Source organism: Dama dama, chromosome 29 (genome assembly GCF_033118175.1).
Source record: "Dama dama isolate Ldn47 chromosome 29, ASM3311817v1, whole genome shotgun sequence".
NCBI classification, from domain to species: Eukaryota; Metazoa; Chordata; class Mammalia; order Artiodactyla; family Cervidae; genus Dama; species Dama dama.
In genome coordinates this window covers 441582-460805 of record NC_083709.1, presented here as the reverse complement: position 1 = coordinate 460805, position 19224 = coordinate 441582, and positions in this window count along the sequence as shown.

Here is a 19224-nt window from a genome sequence, read left to right as displayed (position 1 = left end):
TTTTTCAGACTGTTTAATGCTCCTCATATTTTTGACACCTTTAGAAACTCTTCATATTTTTCACACCTTTTCAAGCACTTCATGGTTTTCCACACCGCTTCATGCTCCTCCTATTTTTCATACCGTTTCATTCTCCTCATATTTTTGACATCTTTTGAAGCTCTCATATATTTCACACCTTTTCAGGCTCTTCATTTTTTACAACACCACGTCATGCTCCTCCTATTTTTCAGACCCTTTTATGCTCTTCTCATTTTTGACACCATTTGAAGCTCTTCATATTTTTCACACCTTTTGAAGCTCTTCATGGTTTTCACACCTTTTCAGGCTCTTCATGTTTTTCAATGCCGCTTCATGCTCCTTCTATTTTTCTGACCGTTTCATGCTCCTCATAATTTTAACACATTTTGAAGCTCTTCATATTTTTCACACCTTTTCAGGCTCTTCATGTTTTTCAACACCGCTTCGTGCTCCTCCTCTTTTTCAGACCGTTTCATGCTCCTCATATTTTTGACATCTATTGAAGCTCTTCATATTTCTCACACCTTTTCAGGTTCTTCACGTTTTTCAACACCACTTCATGCTCCTCCTATTTTTCAGACCGTTTCATGCACATCTCATTTTTGACACCTTTTGAAGCTCTTCATATCTTTCATATTTTTGAAGTTCTTCATATTTTCACAGGTTTTCAGACTCTTCATGTTTTTCAACACCGCTTCATGCTCCTGCTATTTTTGAGACCGTTTCATGCTCTTCATATATTTGACACCTCTTGAAGCTCTTCATATTTTTCACACCTTTTCAGGCTCTTCATGTTTTTCCCCACCACTTCATTCTTCTCCTATTTTTCAGATCATTTCATGCTCCTCATGAATTTCACACCTTTTGAAGCTCTTCATATTTTTCACACCTTTTCAGGCTCTTCATGTTTTTTATCAACGTTTCATGCTCCTATTTATCAGACCGTTTCATGCTCCTCATATTTTTGACACCTTTTGCAGCTCTTCATATTTTTCACAAGTTTTCAGTCTCTTCATGATTTTGAACACCGCTTCAAGATCCTCCTATTTTTAAGACCGTTTCATGCTCTTCATATTTTTGACACCTTTTGCAGCTCTTCATATTTTTCACACCTTTTCAGGCTCTTCATGTTTTTCAACACCGTTTCATGCTGCTTCTCTTTTTCAGACCGTTTCATGCTCCTCATATTTTTCACACCTTTTGAAGCTCCTCATATTTTTCACACCTTTTCAGGCTCTTCATGTTTTTGAACACAGCTTCATGCTACTCCTATTTTTCAGACTGTTTCATGCTCCTCATATTTTTCACACCTTTTGAAGCTCCTCATATTTTTCACACCTTTTCAGGCTCTTCATGTTTTTCAGCACCGTTACATGATCCTCCTATTTTTCAGACTGTTTCATGCTCATCTCATTTTTGACACCTTTTGAAGCTTTTCAGATTTTTCTCAACTTTTTAGGCTCTTCATGTTTCTCAACACGGCTTCATGCTCCACATATTTTTCAGACCGTTTCATGCTCATCTCATTTTTGACACCTTTTGAAGCTCTTCATATTTCTCACAACTTTTTAGGCTTTTCATATTTTTGAACACCGCTTCATGCTCCTCCTATTTTTCAGAGAGTTTCATGCTCCTCATGTATTTCACATCTTTTGAAGCTCTTCATATTTCTCACAACTTTTTAGGCTCTTCATGTTTTTCCACATCACTTCATGCTTCTCGTATTTTTCGGCCTGTTTCATGCTCCTCATGTATTTCACAGCTTTTGAAGCTCTTCATATTTTTCACACCTTTTCAGGCTCTTCATGTTTTTAATCACCGTTTCATGCTCCTCCTATTTTTCAGACCGTTTCATGCTCCTCATATATTTGACACATTTTGAAGCTCTTTATATTTTTCACACATTTTCAGGCTCTTCATGTTTTTGAACACTGCTTCATGATCCTCCTATTTTTCAGACCTTTTCATGTTCTTCATATGTTTGACACATTTTGAAGCTCTTCATATTTTTCACACCTTTTCAGGCTCTTCATGTGTTTCAACACCACTTCATGCTTCTCCTATTTTTCAGACCGTTTCATGCGCCTCATGTATTTCACACCTTTTGAAGCTCTTCATAATTTTCACATCTTTTCAGTCTCTTCATGTTTTTGAACACCATTCCATGCCGCTTCTATTTTTTAGACCGTTTCCTGCTCCTCATATTTTTCACACCTTTTGATGCTCTTCATATTTTTCACACGTTTTCAGGCTCTTCTTGTTTTTCAACACCGCTTCATGCTCCTCCTATTTTTCAGACCGTTTCTTGCACCTCATATTTTTCTCACCTTTTGAAGCGCTTCATATTTTCCACACCTTTTCAGGCTCTTCATGTTTTTCAACACCACTTCATGCTCCTCCTATTTTTCAGACCGTTTCATGCTCCTCATATTTTTGACACGTTTTGAAGCTCTTCATATTTTTCACACGGTTTCAGGCTCTTCATGTTTTTCACACCTTTTCAGGCTCTTCATGTTTTTGAACACCATTTCATGATCCTCCTATTTTTCTGACCGTTTAATGCTCCTCATATTTTTGACACCTTTAGAAACTCTTCATATTTTTCACACCTTTTCAAGCACTTCATGGTTTTCCACACCGCTTCATGCTCCTCCTATTTTTCAGACGGTTTCACGCTCTTCATATTTTTGATAACTTTTGAAGCTCTTCATATTTTTCACACCTTTTCAGGCTCTTCATGTTTTTCAAGACCACTTCATGCTCCTCCTATTTTTCAGACCGTTTCATGCTCATCTCATTTTTGACACCTTTTGAAGTTCTTCATATTTTTCCCACCTTTTGAAGCTCTTCATATATTTCACACGTTTTCAGGTTCTTCATGTTTTTCAACACCGTTTCATGCTGCTTCTATTTTTCAGACCGTTTCATGCTCCTCATATTTTTCACACCTTTTGAAGCTCTTCATATTTTTCACACGTTTTCAGGCTCTTCATGTTTTTCAACACCGTTTAATTCTGCTTCTATTTTTCAGACCGTTTCATGCTCCTCATATTTTTGACACCTTTAGACTCTTCATATTTTTCACACCTTTTCAGCCTCTTCATGTTTTTCACACATTTTCAGCCTCTTCATGTTTTTGAACACCCCTTCTTGCTCCTTTTATTTTTCAGAGAGTTTCATGCTCCTCATGTATTTCACACCTTTTAAAGCTCTTCATATTTTTCACACCTTTACAGGCTCTTCATGTTTTTGAACACCGTTTCATCCTCCTCCTATTTTTCAGACCGTTTCATGCTCCTCATATTTTTGACACCTTTTGAAGCTCTTCATATTTTTCACACCTTTTCAAGCTCTTCATGTTTTTGCACACTGCTTCATACTCTTCCTATTTTTCAGACCGTTTCATGCTCCTCATATTTTTGACACCTTTTGAAGCTCTTCATATTTTTCACACCTTTTCAGGCTCTTCATGTTTTTCAACACCAATTCATGCTTCTCCTATTTTTCAGACTGTTTAATGCTCCTCATATTTTTGACACCTTTAGAAACTCTTCATATTTTTCACACCTTTTCAAGCACTTCATGGTTTTCCACACCGCTTCATGCTCCTCCTATTTTTCATACCGTTTCATTCTCCTCATATTTTTGACACCTTTTGAAGCTCTCATATATTTCACACCTTTTCAGGCTCTTCATTTTTTTCAACACCACGTCATGCTCCTCCTATTTTTCAGACCCTTTTATGCTCTTCTCATTTTTGACACCTTTTGAAGCTCTTCATATTTTTCACACCTTTTGAAGCTCTTCATGTTTTTCACACCTTTTCAGGCTCTTCATGTTTTTCAACACTGCTTCATGCTCCTTCTATTTTTCTGACCGTTTCATGCTCCTCATAATTTTGACACATTTTGAAGCTCTTCATATTTTTCACACCTTTTCAGGCTCTTCATGTTTTTCAACACCGCTTCGTGCACCTCCTCTTTTTCAGACCGTTTCATGCTCCTCATATTTTTGACATCTATTGAAGCTCTTCATATTTCTCACACCTTTTCAGGTTCTTCATGTTTTTCAACACCACTTCATGCTCCTCCTATTTTTCAGACCGTTTCATGCACATCTCATTTTTGACACCTTTTGAAGCTCTTCATATCTTTCATATTTTTGAAATTCTTCATATTTTCACACGTTTTCAGACTCTTCATGTTTTTCAACACCGCTTCATGCTCCTGCTATTTTTCAGACCGTTTCATGCTCTTCAAATATTTGACACCTCTTGAAGCTCTTCATATTTTGCACACCTTTTCAGGCTCTTCATGTTATTCCCCACCACTTCATTCTTCTCCTATTTTTCAGACCATTTCATGCTCCTCATGAATTTCACACCTTTTGAAGCTCTTCATATTTTTCACACCTTTTCAGGCTCTTCATGTTTTTTATCACCGTTTCATGCTCCTATTTTTCAGACCGTTTCATGCTCCTCATATTTTTGACACCTTTTGCAGCTCTTCCTATTTTTCACAAGTTTTCAGTCTCTTCATGATTTTGAACACCGCTTCAAGATCCTCCTATTTTTAAGACCGTTTCATGCTCTTCATATTTTTCACACCTTTTCAGGCTCTTCATGTTTTTCAACACCGTTTCATGCTGCTTCTCTTTTTCAGACCGTTTCATGCTCCTCATATTTTTCACACCTTTTGAAGCTCCTCATATTTTTCACACCTTTTCAGGCTCTTCATGTTTTTGAACACAGCTTCATGCTACTCCTATTTTTCAGACTGTTTCATGCTCCTCATATTTTTCACACCTTTTGAAGCTCCTCATATTTTTCACACCTTTTCAGGCTCTTCATGTTTTTCAACACCGTTACATGATCCTCCTATTTTTCAGACTGTTTCATGCTCATCTCATTTTTGACCCCTTTTGAAGCTTTTCAGATTTTTCACAACTTTTTAGGCTCTTCATGTTTCTCAACACGGCTTCATGCTCCACATATTTTTCAGACCGTTTCAAGCTCATCTCATTTTTGACACCTTTTGAAGCTCTTCATATTTCTCACAACTTTTTAGGCTTTTCATATTTTTGAACACCGCTTCATGCTCCTCCTATTTTTCAGAGAGTTTCATGCTCCTCATGTATTTCACATCTTTTGAAACTCTTCATATTTCTCACAACTTTTTAGGCTCTTCATGCTTTTCCACATCACTTCATGCTTCTCGTATTTTTCGGCCTGTTTCATGCTCCTCATGTATTTCACACCTTTTGAAGCTCTTCATATTTTTCACCCCTTTTCAGGCTCTTCATGTTTTTAATCACCGTTTCATGCTCCTCCTATTTTTCAGACCGTTTCATGCTCCTCATATATTTGACACATTTTGAAGCTCTTTATATTTTTCACACATTTTCAGGCTCTTCATGTTTTTGAACACTGCTTCATGATCCTCCTATTTTTCAGACCTTTTCATGTTCTTCATATGTTTGACACATTTTGAAGCTCTTCATATTTTTCACACCTTTTCAGGCTCTTCATGTGTTTCAACACCACTTCATGCTTCTCCTATTTTTCAGACCGTTTCATGCGCCTCATGTATTTCACACCTTTTGAAGCTCTTCATAATTTTCACATCTTTTCAGTCTCTTCATGTTTTTGAACACCATTTCATGCCGCTTCTATTTTTTAGACCGTTTCCTGCTCCTCATATTTTTCACACCTTTTGATGCTCTTCATATTTTTCACACGTTTTCAGGCTCTTCTTGTTTTTCAACACCGCTTCATGCTCCTCCTATTTTTCAGACCGTTTCTTGCACCTCATATTTTTCTCACCTTTTGAAGCGCTTCATATTTTCCACACCTTTTCAGGCTCTTCATGTTTTTCAACACCGCTTCATGCTCCTCCTATTTTTCAGACCGTTTCATGCTCCTCATATTTTTGACACGTTTTGAAGCTCTTCATATTTTTCACACGTTTTCAGGCTCTTCATGTTTTTGAACGCCATTTCATGATCCTCCTATTTTTCTGACCGTTTAATGCTCCTCATATTTTTGACACCTTTAGAAACTCTTCATATTTTTCACACCTTTTCAAGCACTTCATGTTTTTCCACACCACTTCATGCTCCTCCTATTTTTCAGACCGTTTCATGCTCATCTCATTTTTGACACCTTTTGAAGTTCTTCATATTTTTCCCACCTTTTGAAGCTCTTCATATATTTCACACGTTTTCAGGTTCTTCATGTTTTTCAACATCGTTTCATGCTGCTTCTATTTTTCAGACCGTTTCATGCTTCTCATATTTTTCACACCTTTTGAAGCTCTTCATATTTTTCACACGTTTTCAGGCTCTTCATTTTTTCAACACCGTTTAATTCTGCTTCTATTTTTCAGACCGTTTCATGCTCCTCATATTTTTGACACCTTTAGACTCTTCATATTTTTCACACCTTTTCAGCCTCTTCATGTTTTTCACACATTTTCAGCCTCTTCATGTTTTTGAACACCCCTTCTTGCTCCTTTTATTTTTCAGAGAGTTTCATGCTCCTCATGTATTTCACACCTTTTATAGCTCTTCATATTTTTCACACCTTTACAGGCTCTTCATGTTTTTGAACACCGTTTCATCCTCCTCCTATTTTTCAGACCGTTTCATGCTCCTCATATTTTTGACATCTTTTGAAGCTCTTCATAATTTTCACACCTTTTCAAGCTCTTCATGTTTTTGCACACTGCTTCATGCTCTTCCTATTTTTCAGACCGTTTCATGCTCCTCATATTTTGACACCTTTTGAAGCTCTTCATATTTTTCACACCTTTTCAGGCTCTTCATGATTTTCCACACCAATTCATGCTTCTCCTATTTTTCAGACTGTTTAATGCTCCTCATATTTTTGACACCTTTAGAAACTCTTCATATTTTTCACACCTTTTCAAGCACTTCATGGTTTTCCACACCACTTCATGCTCCTCCTATTTTTCAGACCGTTTCATTCTCCTCATATTTTTGACACCTTTTGAAGCTCTCATATATTTCACACCTTTTCAGGCTCTTCATTTTTTTCAACACCACGTCATGCTCCTCCTATTTTTCAGACCCTTTTATGCTCTTCTCATTTTTGACACCTTTTGAAGCTCTTCATATTTTTCACACCTTTTGAAGCTCTTCATGGTTTTCACACCTTTTCAGGCTCTTCATGTTTTTCAACACCGCTTCATGCTCCTTCTATTTTTCTGACCGTTTCATGCTCCTCATAATTTTGACACATTTTGAAGCTCTTCATATTTTTCACACCTTTTCAAGCACTTCATGGTTTTCCACACCGCTTCATGCTCCTCCTCTTTTTCAGACCGTTTCATGCTCCTCATATTTTTGACATCTATTGAAGCTCTTCATATTTCTCACACCTTTTCAGTTTCTTCACGTTTTTCAACACCGCTTCATGCTCCTCCTATTTTTCAGACAGTTTCATGCACATCTCATTTTTGACACCTTTTGAAGCTCTTCATATTTTTCATATTTTTGAAGCTCTTCATGTTTTCAGACGTTTTCAGACTCTTCATGTTTTTCAACACCAATTCATGCTCCTCCTATTTTTCAGACCGTTTCATGGTCCACACATTTTGAAACCTTTTGAAGCTCTTCATATTTTTCACACCTTTTCAGGCTCTCCATGTTTTTCATCACCGCTTCATGCTCCTCGTATGTTCAGACCGTTTCATGCTCCTCATATTTTTGACACCTTTTGAATCTCTTCATACTTTTCACACCTTTTAGGCTCTTCATGTTGTTGAACAGCGCTTCATGCTCCTCCTATTTTTCAGACCGTTTCATGCTCCTCATGTATTTCACACCATTTGAAGCTCTTCCTGTTTTTCACACCTTTTCAGTCTCTTCATGTATTTGAACACCATTTCATGCTCCTCCGATTTTTTAGACCGTTTCATGCTCCTCATATTTTTGACACCTTTTGAAGCTCTTCATATTTTTCACACCTTTTGAAGCTCTTCATGTTTTTCATATTTTTGAAGCTCTTCATATTTTTCACACCTTTTCACGCTTTTCATGTATTTGAACACCGGTTCATGCTCTTCCTATTTTTCAGACCGTTTCATGCTCCTCCTATTTTTCACTCCTTTTGAAGCTCTTCATATTTTTCACACCTTTTCAGTCTCTACATGTTTTTGAACACCGCTTCATGCTCCTCCTATTTCTCAGACCATTTCATGCTCCTCATGTATTTCACACCTTTTGAAGCTCTTCGTATTTTGCACACATTTTCAGGCTTTTCATGTTTTTCACAACGACTTCATGCTCCTCATATTTTTCAGACCGTTTCATGCACATTTCATTTTTGACTCCTTTGGAAGCTCTTCATATTTTTCACACCATTTTCAGGCTCTTCATGTTTTTCAACACCGCTTTATGATCCTCCTATTTTTCAGACCGTTTCATATTCCTCATATTTTTGACATTTTTTGAGGCTCTTCATATTTTTCACACCTTTTCAGGCTCTTCATGTCTTTGAACACCGTTTCATGCTCCTCCTATTTTTGTGACCGTTTCATGCACATCTCATTTTGACACCTTTTGAAGCCTTTGATATTTTTCACACCATTTTCAGGCTCTTCATGTTTTTCAACACCGCTTTCTGATCCTCCTATTTTTCAGACCGTTTCATGCTCCTCATATATTTGACACCTTTTAAAGCTCCTCATATTTTTCACACCTTTTCAGGCTCTTCATATTTTTCACATAATTTCAGGCTGTTCATGTTTTTGAACACGGCTTCATGCTCCTCCAATTTTTCAGACCGTTTCATGTTCCTCATATTTTTGACACCTTTTGAAGCTCTTCATATTTTTCACACCTTTTGAAGCTCTTCATATTTTTCACACCATTTTCAGGCTCTTCATGTTTTTTAACACCGTTTCATGCTCCTCCTATTTTTCAGACCGTTTCATGCTCCTCTTATGTTTGACACCTTTTGAAGCTCTTCATATTTTTCACACCTTTTCACGCTCTTCATGTTTTTGAACACCGCTTCATACTCCGCATATTTTTCAGACCGTTTCATGCACATCTCATTTTTGACACCTTTTGAAGCCTTTGATATTTTTCACACCATTTTCAGGCTCTTCAGGTTTTTCAACACCACTTTCTGATCCTCCTATTTTTCAGACCGTTTCATGCTCCTCATATATTTGACACCTTTTGAAGCTCTTCATATTTTCACAATTTTTTAAGCTCTTCATATGTTTCACACGTTTTCAGGTTCTTCATGTTTTTCAACACCGCTTCATGCTCCCCCTATTTTTCATTCCGTTTCATGCTCCTCATATTCTTGACACCTTTTGACGCTTTTCATATTTTTCACACATTTTCAGGCTCTTCTAGTTTTTCAACACCGCTTCATGCTCCCCCTATTTTTCATTCCGTTTCATGCTCCTCATATTTTTGACACCTTTTGAAGCTCTTCATATTTCTCACACCTTTTCAGGCTCTTCATGTTTTTCAACACCGCTTCATGATCCTCCTGTTTTTCAGACCGTTTCATGCTGATCTCATTTTTGACACCTTTGGAAGCTTTTCATATTTTTCACAACTTTTCAGGCTCTTCACGTTTTTGAACACCGCTTCATGTTCCTCCTATTTTTCAGACCGCATCATGCTCCTCATATATTTCACACGTTTTGAAGCTCTTCATATTTTTCATACCTTTTCAGGCTCTTCATGTATTTCAACACCAATTCATGCTCCTACTATTTTTCAGACCGTTTCATGCTCATCTCATTTTTGACACCTTTCGAAGCTGTTTATATTTTTCACACCTTTTGAAGCTCTTCATATTTTTCACACGTTTTCATGCCCTACATGTTTTTCATCAACGCTTCATGCTCCTCCTATTTTTCAGACCGTTTCATGCTCCTCATATTTTTGACACCTTTTGAAGCTCTTCATATATTTCACACCTTTTCAGGCTCTTCTTTTTTTTCAACACCACTTCATGCTCCTCCTATTTTTCAGACCGTTTCATGCTCATTTCATTTTTGACACCTTTTGTAGCTCTTCATATTTTTCACACATTTTCATGCTCTTCATGTAATTGAACACCGCTTCATTTTCCTCCTATTTTTCAGACCGTTTCATGCTCCTCATATTCTTGACACCTTTTGAAGCTTTTCATATTTTCACACCTTTTAAGGCTCTTCAAGTTTTTCAATACCGTTTCATGCTCCTCCTATTTTTCAGACCGTTTCATGCTCCTCTTATGTTTGACACCTTTTGAAGCTCTTCATATTTTCACAATTTTTTAAGCTCTTCATATGTTTCACACGTTTTCAGGTTCTTCATGTTTTTCAACACCGCTTCATGCTCCTCCTATTTTTCATTCCGTTTCATGCTCCTCATATTCTTGACACCTTTTGACGCTTTTCATATTTTTCACACATTTTCAGGCTCTTCATGTTTTGCCACACCACTTCATGCTCCTCCTATTTTTCAGACGTTTTCATGCTCCTCATATTTTTGACACCTTTAGAAACTCTTCATATCATTCACACCTTTTCAGGCTCTTCATGTTTTGCCACACCGCTTCATGCTCCTTCTATTTTTGAGCCCGTTTCATGCTCCTCATGTATTTCACACCTTTTGAAGCTCTTCATATATTTCACACCCTTACATACTCTTCATGTTTTTCAACACCACTTCATGCTCCTCCTATTTTTAAGACTGTTTCATGCTCCTGATATTTTTGACTCGTTTTGAAGCTCTTCATATTTTCACAATTTTTTAAGCTCTTCATATTTTTCACACGTTTTCAGGTTCTTCATGTTTTTCAACACCGCTTCATGCTCCTCCTATTTTTCTTTCCGTTTCATGCTCCTCATATTCTTGACACCTTTTGACGCTTTTCATATTTTTCACACATTTTCAGGCTCTTCAAGTTTTTCAACACCGCTTCATGCTCCTCCTATTTTTCATTCCGTTTCATGCTCCTCATATTTTTGACACCTTTTGAAGCTCTTCATATTTCTCACACCTTTTCAGGCTCTTCATGTTTTTCAACACCGCTTCATGATCCTCCTGTTTTTCAGACCGTTTCATGCTGATCTCATTTTTGACACCTTTGGAAGCTTTTCATATTTTTCACAACTTTTCAGGCTCTTCACGGTTTTGAACACCTTTTCATGTTCCTCCTATTTTTCAGACCGTATCATGCTCCTCATATATTTCACACGTTTTGAAGCTCTTCATATTTTTCATACCTTTTCAGGCTCTTCATGTATTTCAACACCAATTCATGCTCCTACTATTTTTCAGACCGTTTCATGCTCATCTCATTTTTGACACCTTTCGAAGCTGTTTGTATTTTTCACACCTTTTGAAGCTCTTCATATTTTTCACACGTTTTCATGCCCTTCATGTTTTTCATCACCGCTTCATGCTCCTCCTATTTTTCAGACCGTTTCATGCTCCTCATATTTTTGACACCTTTTGAAGCTCTTCATATATTTCACACCTTTTCAGGCTCTTCTTTTTTTTCAACACCACTTCATGCTCCTACTATTTTTCAGACCGTTTCATGCTCATCTCATTTTTGACACCTTTTGATGCACTTCATATTTTTGACACCTTTTGAAGCTCTTCGTATATTTCACACCTTTTCAGGCTCTTCATGTTTTCAACACCACTTCATGCCCCTCCTATTTTTCAGACCCTTTCATGTTAAACTAAATTTGACACCTTATGAAGCTTTTCATGTTTTTCATACCTTTTCATGCTCTTTATGTTTTTGAACACCGGTTCATGCTCCTCCTATTTTTCAACCCGTTTCATGCTCCTCATGTATTTCACATCTTTTGAACTCTTCATATTTTTCACACCTTTTCAGTCTCTTCATGTTTTTGAACACCGTTTCATGCTCCTCCTACTTTTCAGACCATATAATGCTCGTCATATATTTCACACGTTTTGAAGCTCTTCATATTTTTCACAACTTTTCAGGCTCTTCATGTTTTTAAACACCACTTCATGCTCCTCCTAATTATCAGACCGTTTCATGCTCCTCATATATTTGACACCTTTTGTAGCTCTTCATATTATTCACTCCTTTTCAGACTCCCCATGTTTTTCAACACCACTTCATGTTCCTCCCATTTTGCAGACAGTTTCATACTCCTCATATTTGTGACAACATTTGAAGCTCTTCATATTTCTAACACCTTTTCAGGCGCTTCATGTTTTTCAACACCGCTTCGTGCGCCTCCTATTTTTCAGACCGTTTCATGCTCATCTCATTTTTGACACCTTTTGAAGCTCTTCTTATTTTCCACATCTTTTGAAACCCTTCATATTTTTCACACGTTTTCAAGCTCTTCATGTTTTTCAACAACGTTTCATGCTCCTCCTATTTTTCAGACCGTTTCATGCTCCTCATATTTTTGACACCTTTTGAAGCTCTTCATATTTTTCACAACTTTTGAATCTCTTATATTTTTCACACCTTTTCAGGCTCTTCATGATTTTCAACACCGCTTCATGCTCCTCCTATTTTTCAGACCGTTTCTTGTTCCTCATATATTTGACACCTTTTGAAGCTCTTCATATATTTCACACCTTTTCAGGCGCTTCATGTTTTTCAACACCGCTTCATGCTCCTCCTATTTTTCAGACCATTTCATGCTCATCTCTTTTTTGACACCTTTTGAAGCTCTTCATATTTTTCACACCTTTTGAGCTCTTCATATTTTTCAAGACTGCTTTATGCTCCTTCTATTTTTCAGACCATTCATGCCCCTCATAATTTTGAAACATTTTGAAGCTCTTCATATTTTTTACACCTTTTCAGGCTCTTCATGTTTTTCAACACCACTTCATCCTCCTCCTGTTTTTAAGACCGTTCATGTCCCTCATATTTTTGACACCTTTTGAAGCTCTTCATATTTTCACACGTTTTCAGGCTCTTCATGTTTTTCAACACCCTATCATGCTCATCGTATTTTTCAGACCGTTTCATGCTCCTCATATTTTTGACACGTTTTCAGTCTCTTCATATTATTGACACATTTTCAGGCTCTTCATGTTTTTCAACACTGCTTCATGCTCCTCCTTTTTTTCAGAACTTTTCATGCTCATCTCATTTTTGACACCTTGTGAAGCTCTTCGTATTTTTTACACCTTTTGAAGCTCTTCATATTTTTATACCTTTTCAGGCTCTTCATGTTTTTCAACACCGCTTCATGCTTCTCCTGTTTTTCAGACCGTTTCATGCTCCTCATATTTTTGACACCTTTTGAAGCTCTTCATACTTTTCACATCTTTTCAGGCTCTTCATGATTTTCAACACCACTTCATGCTCCTAGTATTTTTCAGACCTTTTCATGCTCCTCGTATTTTTGACACCTTTTGAAGCTCTTCATATTTTTCACACCTTTTAAGGCTCTTCATGTTTTTCAACACCACTTCATGTTCCTCCTATTTTTCAGAACGTTTCATGCTCCTCATATTCTTGACACCTTTTAAAGTTCTTCATATTTTTCACACCTTTTAAGGCTCTTCATGTTTTGAACACCGTTTCATGCTCCTCCTATTTTCAGACCGTTTCATGCTCTTCATTTTTTTGACACCTTTTGAAGCTCTTCATATTTTTCACACGTTTTGAAGCTCTTCATATATTTCACACCTTTTCAGGCTCTTCATGTTTTTGAACACCGCTTCATGCTCCTCCTATTTTTCAGGCCATTTCATGCTCTTCATTTTTTTGACACCTTTTGAAGCTCTTCATATTTTTCACACCTTTTGAAGCTCTTCATATATTTCACACCTTTTCAGGCTGTTCATGTTTTTCAAAACACCACTTCATGCTCCTCCTATTTTTCAGACCGTTTCATGCTCATCTAATTTTTGACACTTTTTGAAGCTCTTCATATATTTCACACCTTTTGAAGCTCTTCATATTTTTCACATTTATGAAGCTATTCAAATTTTTCACACGTTTTCAGGCTCTTCATGTTTTTGAACACCGCTTCATGTTCCTGCTATTTTTCAGAACGTTTCACACTCCTCATGTTTTTGACACATTTTGAGGCTACTCATATTTTTCACACCTTTTCAGGCTCTTCATGTTTTTGAACACCGTTTCATGATCCTCCTATTTTTCAGAACGTTTCATGCTCCTCATATTCTTGACACTTTTTAAAGTTCTTCATATTTTTCACACCTTTTAAATCTCTTCATGTTTTGAACACCGTTTCATGCTCCTCTTATTTTCAGACCGTTTCATGCTCTTCATTTTTTTGACACCTTTTGAAGCTCTTCATATTTTTCACACCTTTTGAAGCTCTTCATATATTTCACACCTTTTCAGGCTCTTCATGTTTTTGAACACCGCTTCATGCTCCTCATACTTTTCACACCTTTTGAAGCTCTTCATTTTTTTCACACATTTTCAGGCCCTTTATGTTTCTCACCACCGCTTCATGCTCCTCCTATTTTTGAGACCGTTTCATGCTCATCTCATTTTTGACACCTTTTGAAGCTCTTCGTATTTTTTACACCTTTTGAAGCTCTTCATATTTTTATAACTTTTCAGGCTCTTCATGTATTTCAACACCGCTTGATTCTTCTCCAGCTTTTCAGACCGTTTCATGCTCCTCATATTTTTGACACCTTTTGAAACTCTTCATATTTTTCACATCTTTTCAGGCTCTTCATGATTTTCAACACCACTTCATGCTCCTCGTATTTTTCAGACCTTTTAATGCTCCTCATATTTTTGACACCTTTTGAAGCTCTTCATATTTTTCACACCTTTTGAAGCTCTTCGTATTTTTCACACCTTTTCAGGCTCTTCATGTTTTTGAACACCGTTTTTTGCTGCTTCTATTTTTCAGACCGTTTCATGCTCCTCATATATTTTAAACCTTTTGAAACTCTTCATATTTTTCACACCTTTTCAAGCTGTTCATGTTTTTCAACAATGCTTCATGATCCTCCTATTTTTCAGACCGTTTCATGCTCCTCAAGTATTTCACAACTTTTGAAGCTCTTCATATTTTTCACACCTTTTCAGGCTCTTCATGATTTTGAAGACCGATTCATGCTCCTCCTGTTTTTCAGACGGTTTCAGGCTCCTCATATTTTTGACACCTTTTGAAGCTCTTCATATTTTTTACAACTTTTCAGGCATTTCATGTATTTGAACACCTCTTCATGCTCCTCCTATTTTTCACACCTTTTGAAGCTCTTCACAGTTTTCACACCATTTCAGGCTCTTCATGTTTTTCAACACCGCTTCCTGCTCCTCCTATTTTTCAGACAGTTTAATGCTCCTCCTGTATTTCACACCTTTTGTAGCTCTTCATATTTTTTACACCTTTTCAAGCTCTTCATGTTTTTGAATAGCGCTTCATGCTCCTCCTATTTTTCAGACAGTTTCATGATCCTCATGTATTTCACACCTTTTGAAGCTCTTCGTATTTTTCACACCTTTTCAGGCTCTTCATGTTTTTGAGCACCGCTTCATGCTCCTCTTCTTTTTCAGACCGTTTCATGCTCCTCATATTTTTGACCTCTTTTGAAGCTCCTAATATTTTTCACATCTTTTGAAGCTCTTCATATATTTCACACTTTTTCAGGCTCTTCATGTTTTTCAAAACCACTTCATGTTCCTCCTATTTTTCAGACCGTTTCATGCTCATCTCATTTTTGACAGATTTTGAAGCTCTTCATATTTTTCACACCTTTTCAGTCTCTTCATGTTTTTGAACACCGTTTCATGCTCCTCCTATTTTTCAGACCGTTTCATGCTCCTCATGTATTTCACACCTTTTGAAGCTGTTCATATTTTTCACACGTTTTCAGGCTCTTCATGTTTTTCATCAATGCTTCATGCTCCTTCTCTTTTTCAGACCGTTTCATGCTCCTCATATTTTTCACACTTTTTGAAGCTCTTCATATTTTTCACACCTTTTCAGGCTCTTCACGTTTTTCAACACCGTCTCATGCTCCTCCTATTTTTCAGACAGTTTCATGCTCCTCATGTATTTCACATCTTTTGAAGCTCTTCATATTTTTCACACCTTTTCAAGCTCTTCATGTTTTTGAACACCGCTTCATGCTCCTTCTATTTTTCAGACCGTTTCATTCTCCTCATATTTTTAACACCGTTTGTAGCTCTTCATATTTTTCACACCTTTTCAGGCTCTTCATGTTTCTGAACACCGCTTCATGCTCCTCCTATTTTATACACCGTTTCATGCTCCTCATGTATTTCACACCTTTTGTAGCTCTTCATATTTTTTACACCTTTTCAAACTCTTCATGTTTTTGAACAGCGCTTCATGCTCCTCCTATTTTTCAGACAGTTTCATGCTCCTCATGTATTTCACACCTTTTGAAGCTCTTCGTATTTTTCACACCTTTTGAAGCTCTTCATGTTTATCAACACCGCTTCATGCTCCTCCTATTTTTCAGACCGTTACATGCGCCTCATATTTTTGACACCTTTTGAAGCTCTTCATATTTTTCACACATTTTCAGGCTCTTCATGTTTATCAACACCGCTTCATGCTCCTCCTATTTTTCAGACCGTTTCTTGCTCCTAATATTTTTGACACTTTTTGAAGCTCTTCATATTTTTCACACCTTTTCATGCTCTTCATGTTTTCAACATCGATTCACGCTCCTATTATTTTTCAGACCGTTTCATCCTCGTCCTATTTTCACACCGTTTCATGCTCCTCATATTTTTGACACCTTTTGAAGCTCTTCATATTTTTCACACCTTTTCATGCTCTTCATGTTTTCAACATCGATTCATGCTCCTATTATTTTTCAGACCGTTTCATCCTCGTCCTATTTTCACACCGTTTCATGCTCCTCATATTTTTGACACATTTTGAAGCTCTTCATATTTTTCACACCTTTTCAGGCTCTTCAAGTTTTTGAACAATGCTACAATTCTCCTCCTATTTTTCAGACCGTTTCATGCTCCTCATATTTTTGATCTCTTTTGAAGCTCTTCATATTTTTCACGCCTTTTGAAGCTCTTCATATATTTCACACTTTTTCAGGCTCTTCATGTTTTTCAACACCACTTCATGCTTCTCCTATTTCTCAGACCGTTTCATGCTCATCTCATTTTTGACAGCATTTGAAGCTCTTCATATTTTTCACATTTTTGAAGCTCTTCAAATTTTTCACACTTTTTCAGGCTCTTCATGTTTTTGAACACCGCTTCATGCTCCTCCTATTTTCAGACCGTTTCTTGCTCCTCATATTTTTGACACCTTTTGAAGCTCTTCATATTTTTCACACCTTTTCCGGCTCTTCATGTTTTTGAACACCGTTTCATGCTCCTCCTATTTTCAGACCGTTTCTTGCTCCTCATATTTTTGACACCTTTGAATCTCTTCATATTTTTCACACCTTTTCAGCCTCTTCATATATTTCACACGTTTTAAGTCTCTTCATGTTTTTCAACACCGCTTCATGCTCCTCCTATTTTTCTGACCGTTTCATGCTCCTCATGTATTTCACACATTTTGAAGCTCTTCATATTTTTCACACCTTTTGAAGCTCTTCATATTTTTCACACCTTTTGAAGCACTTCATATTTTTCCCACCTTTTCAGGCTATTCATGTTTTTGAACACCGTTTCATGCTCCTCCTATAATTCAGACGGTTTCATGCTCCTCATGTATTTCACTCCTTTTGAAGCTCTTCATATTTTACACACCTTTTCAGGCTCTTCATGATTTTCAACCCCACTCATGCTCCTCCGATTTTTCAGACCGTTTCATGCTCATCTCATTTTTGACACCTTTTGAAGCTCTTCATATTTTTCACACCTTTTCAGGCTCTTCATGTTTTTCACACCTTTTCAGGCTCTTCATGATTTTGAACAGCGTTTCATGCTGCTCGTATTTTTCAGACCTTTTCATACTCCTCTTATTTTGACACATTTTGAAGCTCTTCATATATTTCACACCTTTTCAGGCTCTTCATGTTTTTCTACACTGCTTCATGCTCCTCCGATTTTTCAGACCGTTTCATGCTCATCTCATTTTTGACACCTTTTGAAGCTCTTCATATTTCACACCTTTTCATGATCTTCATGTTTTTCAATAACACTTCATGTTCCTCCGAGATTTCAGACCGTTTCATACTCCTCCTATTTTTGACACCTTTGGAAGCTCTTAATATATTTCACCCCATTTCAAGCTCTTCATGTTTTTCAACACCGCTTCATGCTCCTCCTATTTTTCAGACCGTTACAGGCGCCTCATATTTTTGACAGCTTTTGAAGCTCTTCATATTTTTCACACATTTTCAGGCTCTTCATGTTTTTCAACACCGCTTCATGGTCCTCCTATTTTTCAGACCGTTTCTTGCTCCTAATATTTTTGACACCTTTTGAAGCTCTTCATATTTTTCACACCTCTTCATGCTCTTCATGTTTTCAACATCGATTCATGCTCCTATTATTTTTCAGACCGTTTCATCCTCCTCCTATTTTCACACCGTTTCATGCTCCTCATATTTTTGACACCTTTTGAAGCTCTTCATATATTTCACACCTTTTCAGGCACTTCATGTTTTTTCACACCACTTCATGCTTCTCCTATTTTTCAGACCGTTTCATGATCCTCATGAATTTCACACATTTTGAAGCTCTTTATATTTTTCACACATTTTCAGGCTCTTCATTTTGTTCAACACTACTTCTTGCTCCTCCAAATTTTCAGACCGTTTCATACTCATCTAATTTTTGACACCTTTTGAAGCTCTTCATATTTTTCACACCTTTTCAGGCTCTTCATATTTTTCCCCACCACTTCATTCTTCTCCTATTTTTCAGACCATTTCATGCTCCTCATGAATTTCACACCTTTTGAAGCTCCTCATATTTTTCACACCTTTTCAGGCTCTTCATGATTTTCAACCCCACTTCATGCTCCTCCGATTTTTCAGACCGTTTCATGCTCATCTCATTTTTGACACCTTTTGAAGCTCTTCATATTTTTCACACCTTTTCAGGCTCTTCATGTTTTTCACACCTTTTCAGGCTCTTCATGATTTTGAACAGTGTTTCATGTTACTCCTATTTTTCAGACCGTTTCATACTCCTCATATTTTACACATTTTGAAGCTCTTCATATATTTCACACCTTTTCAGGCTCTTCATGTTTTTCTACACAGCTTCATGCT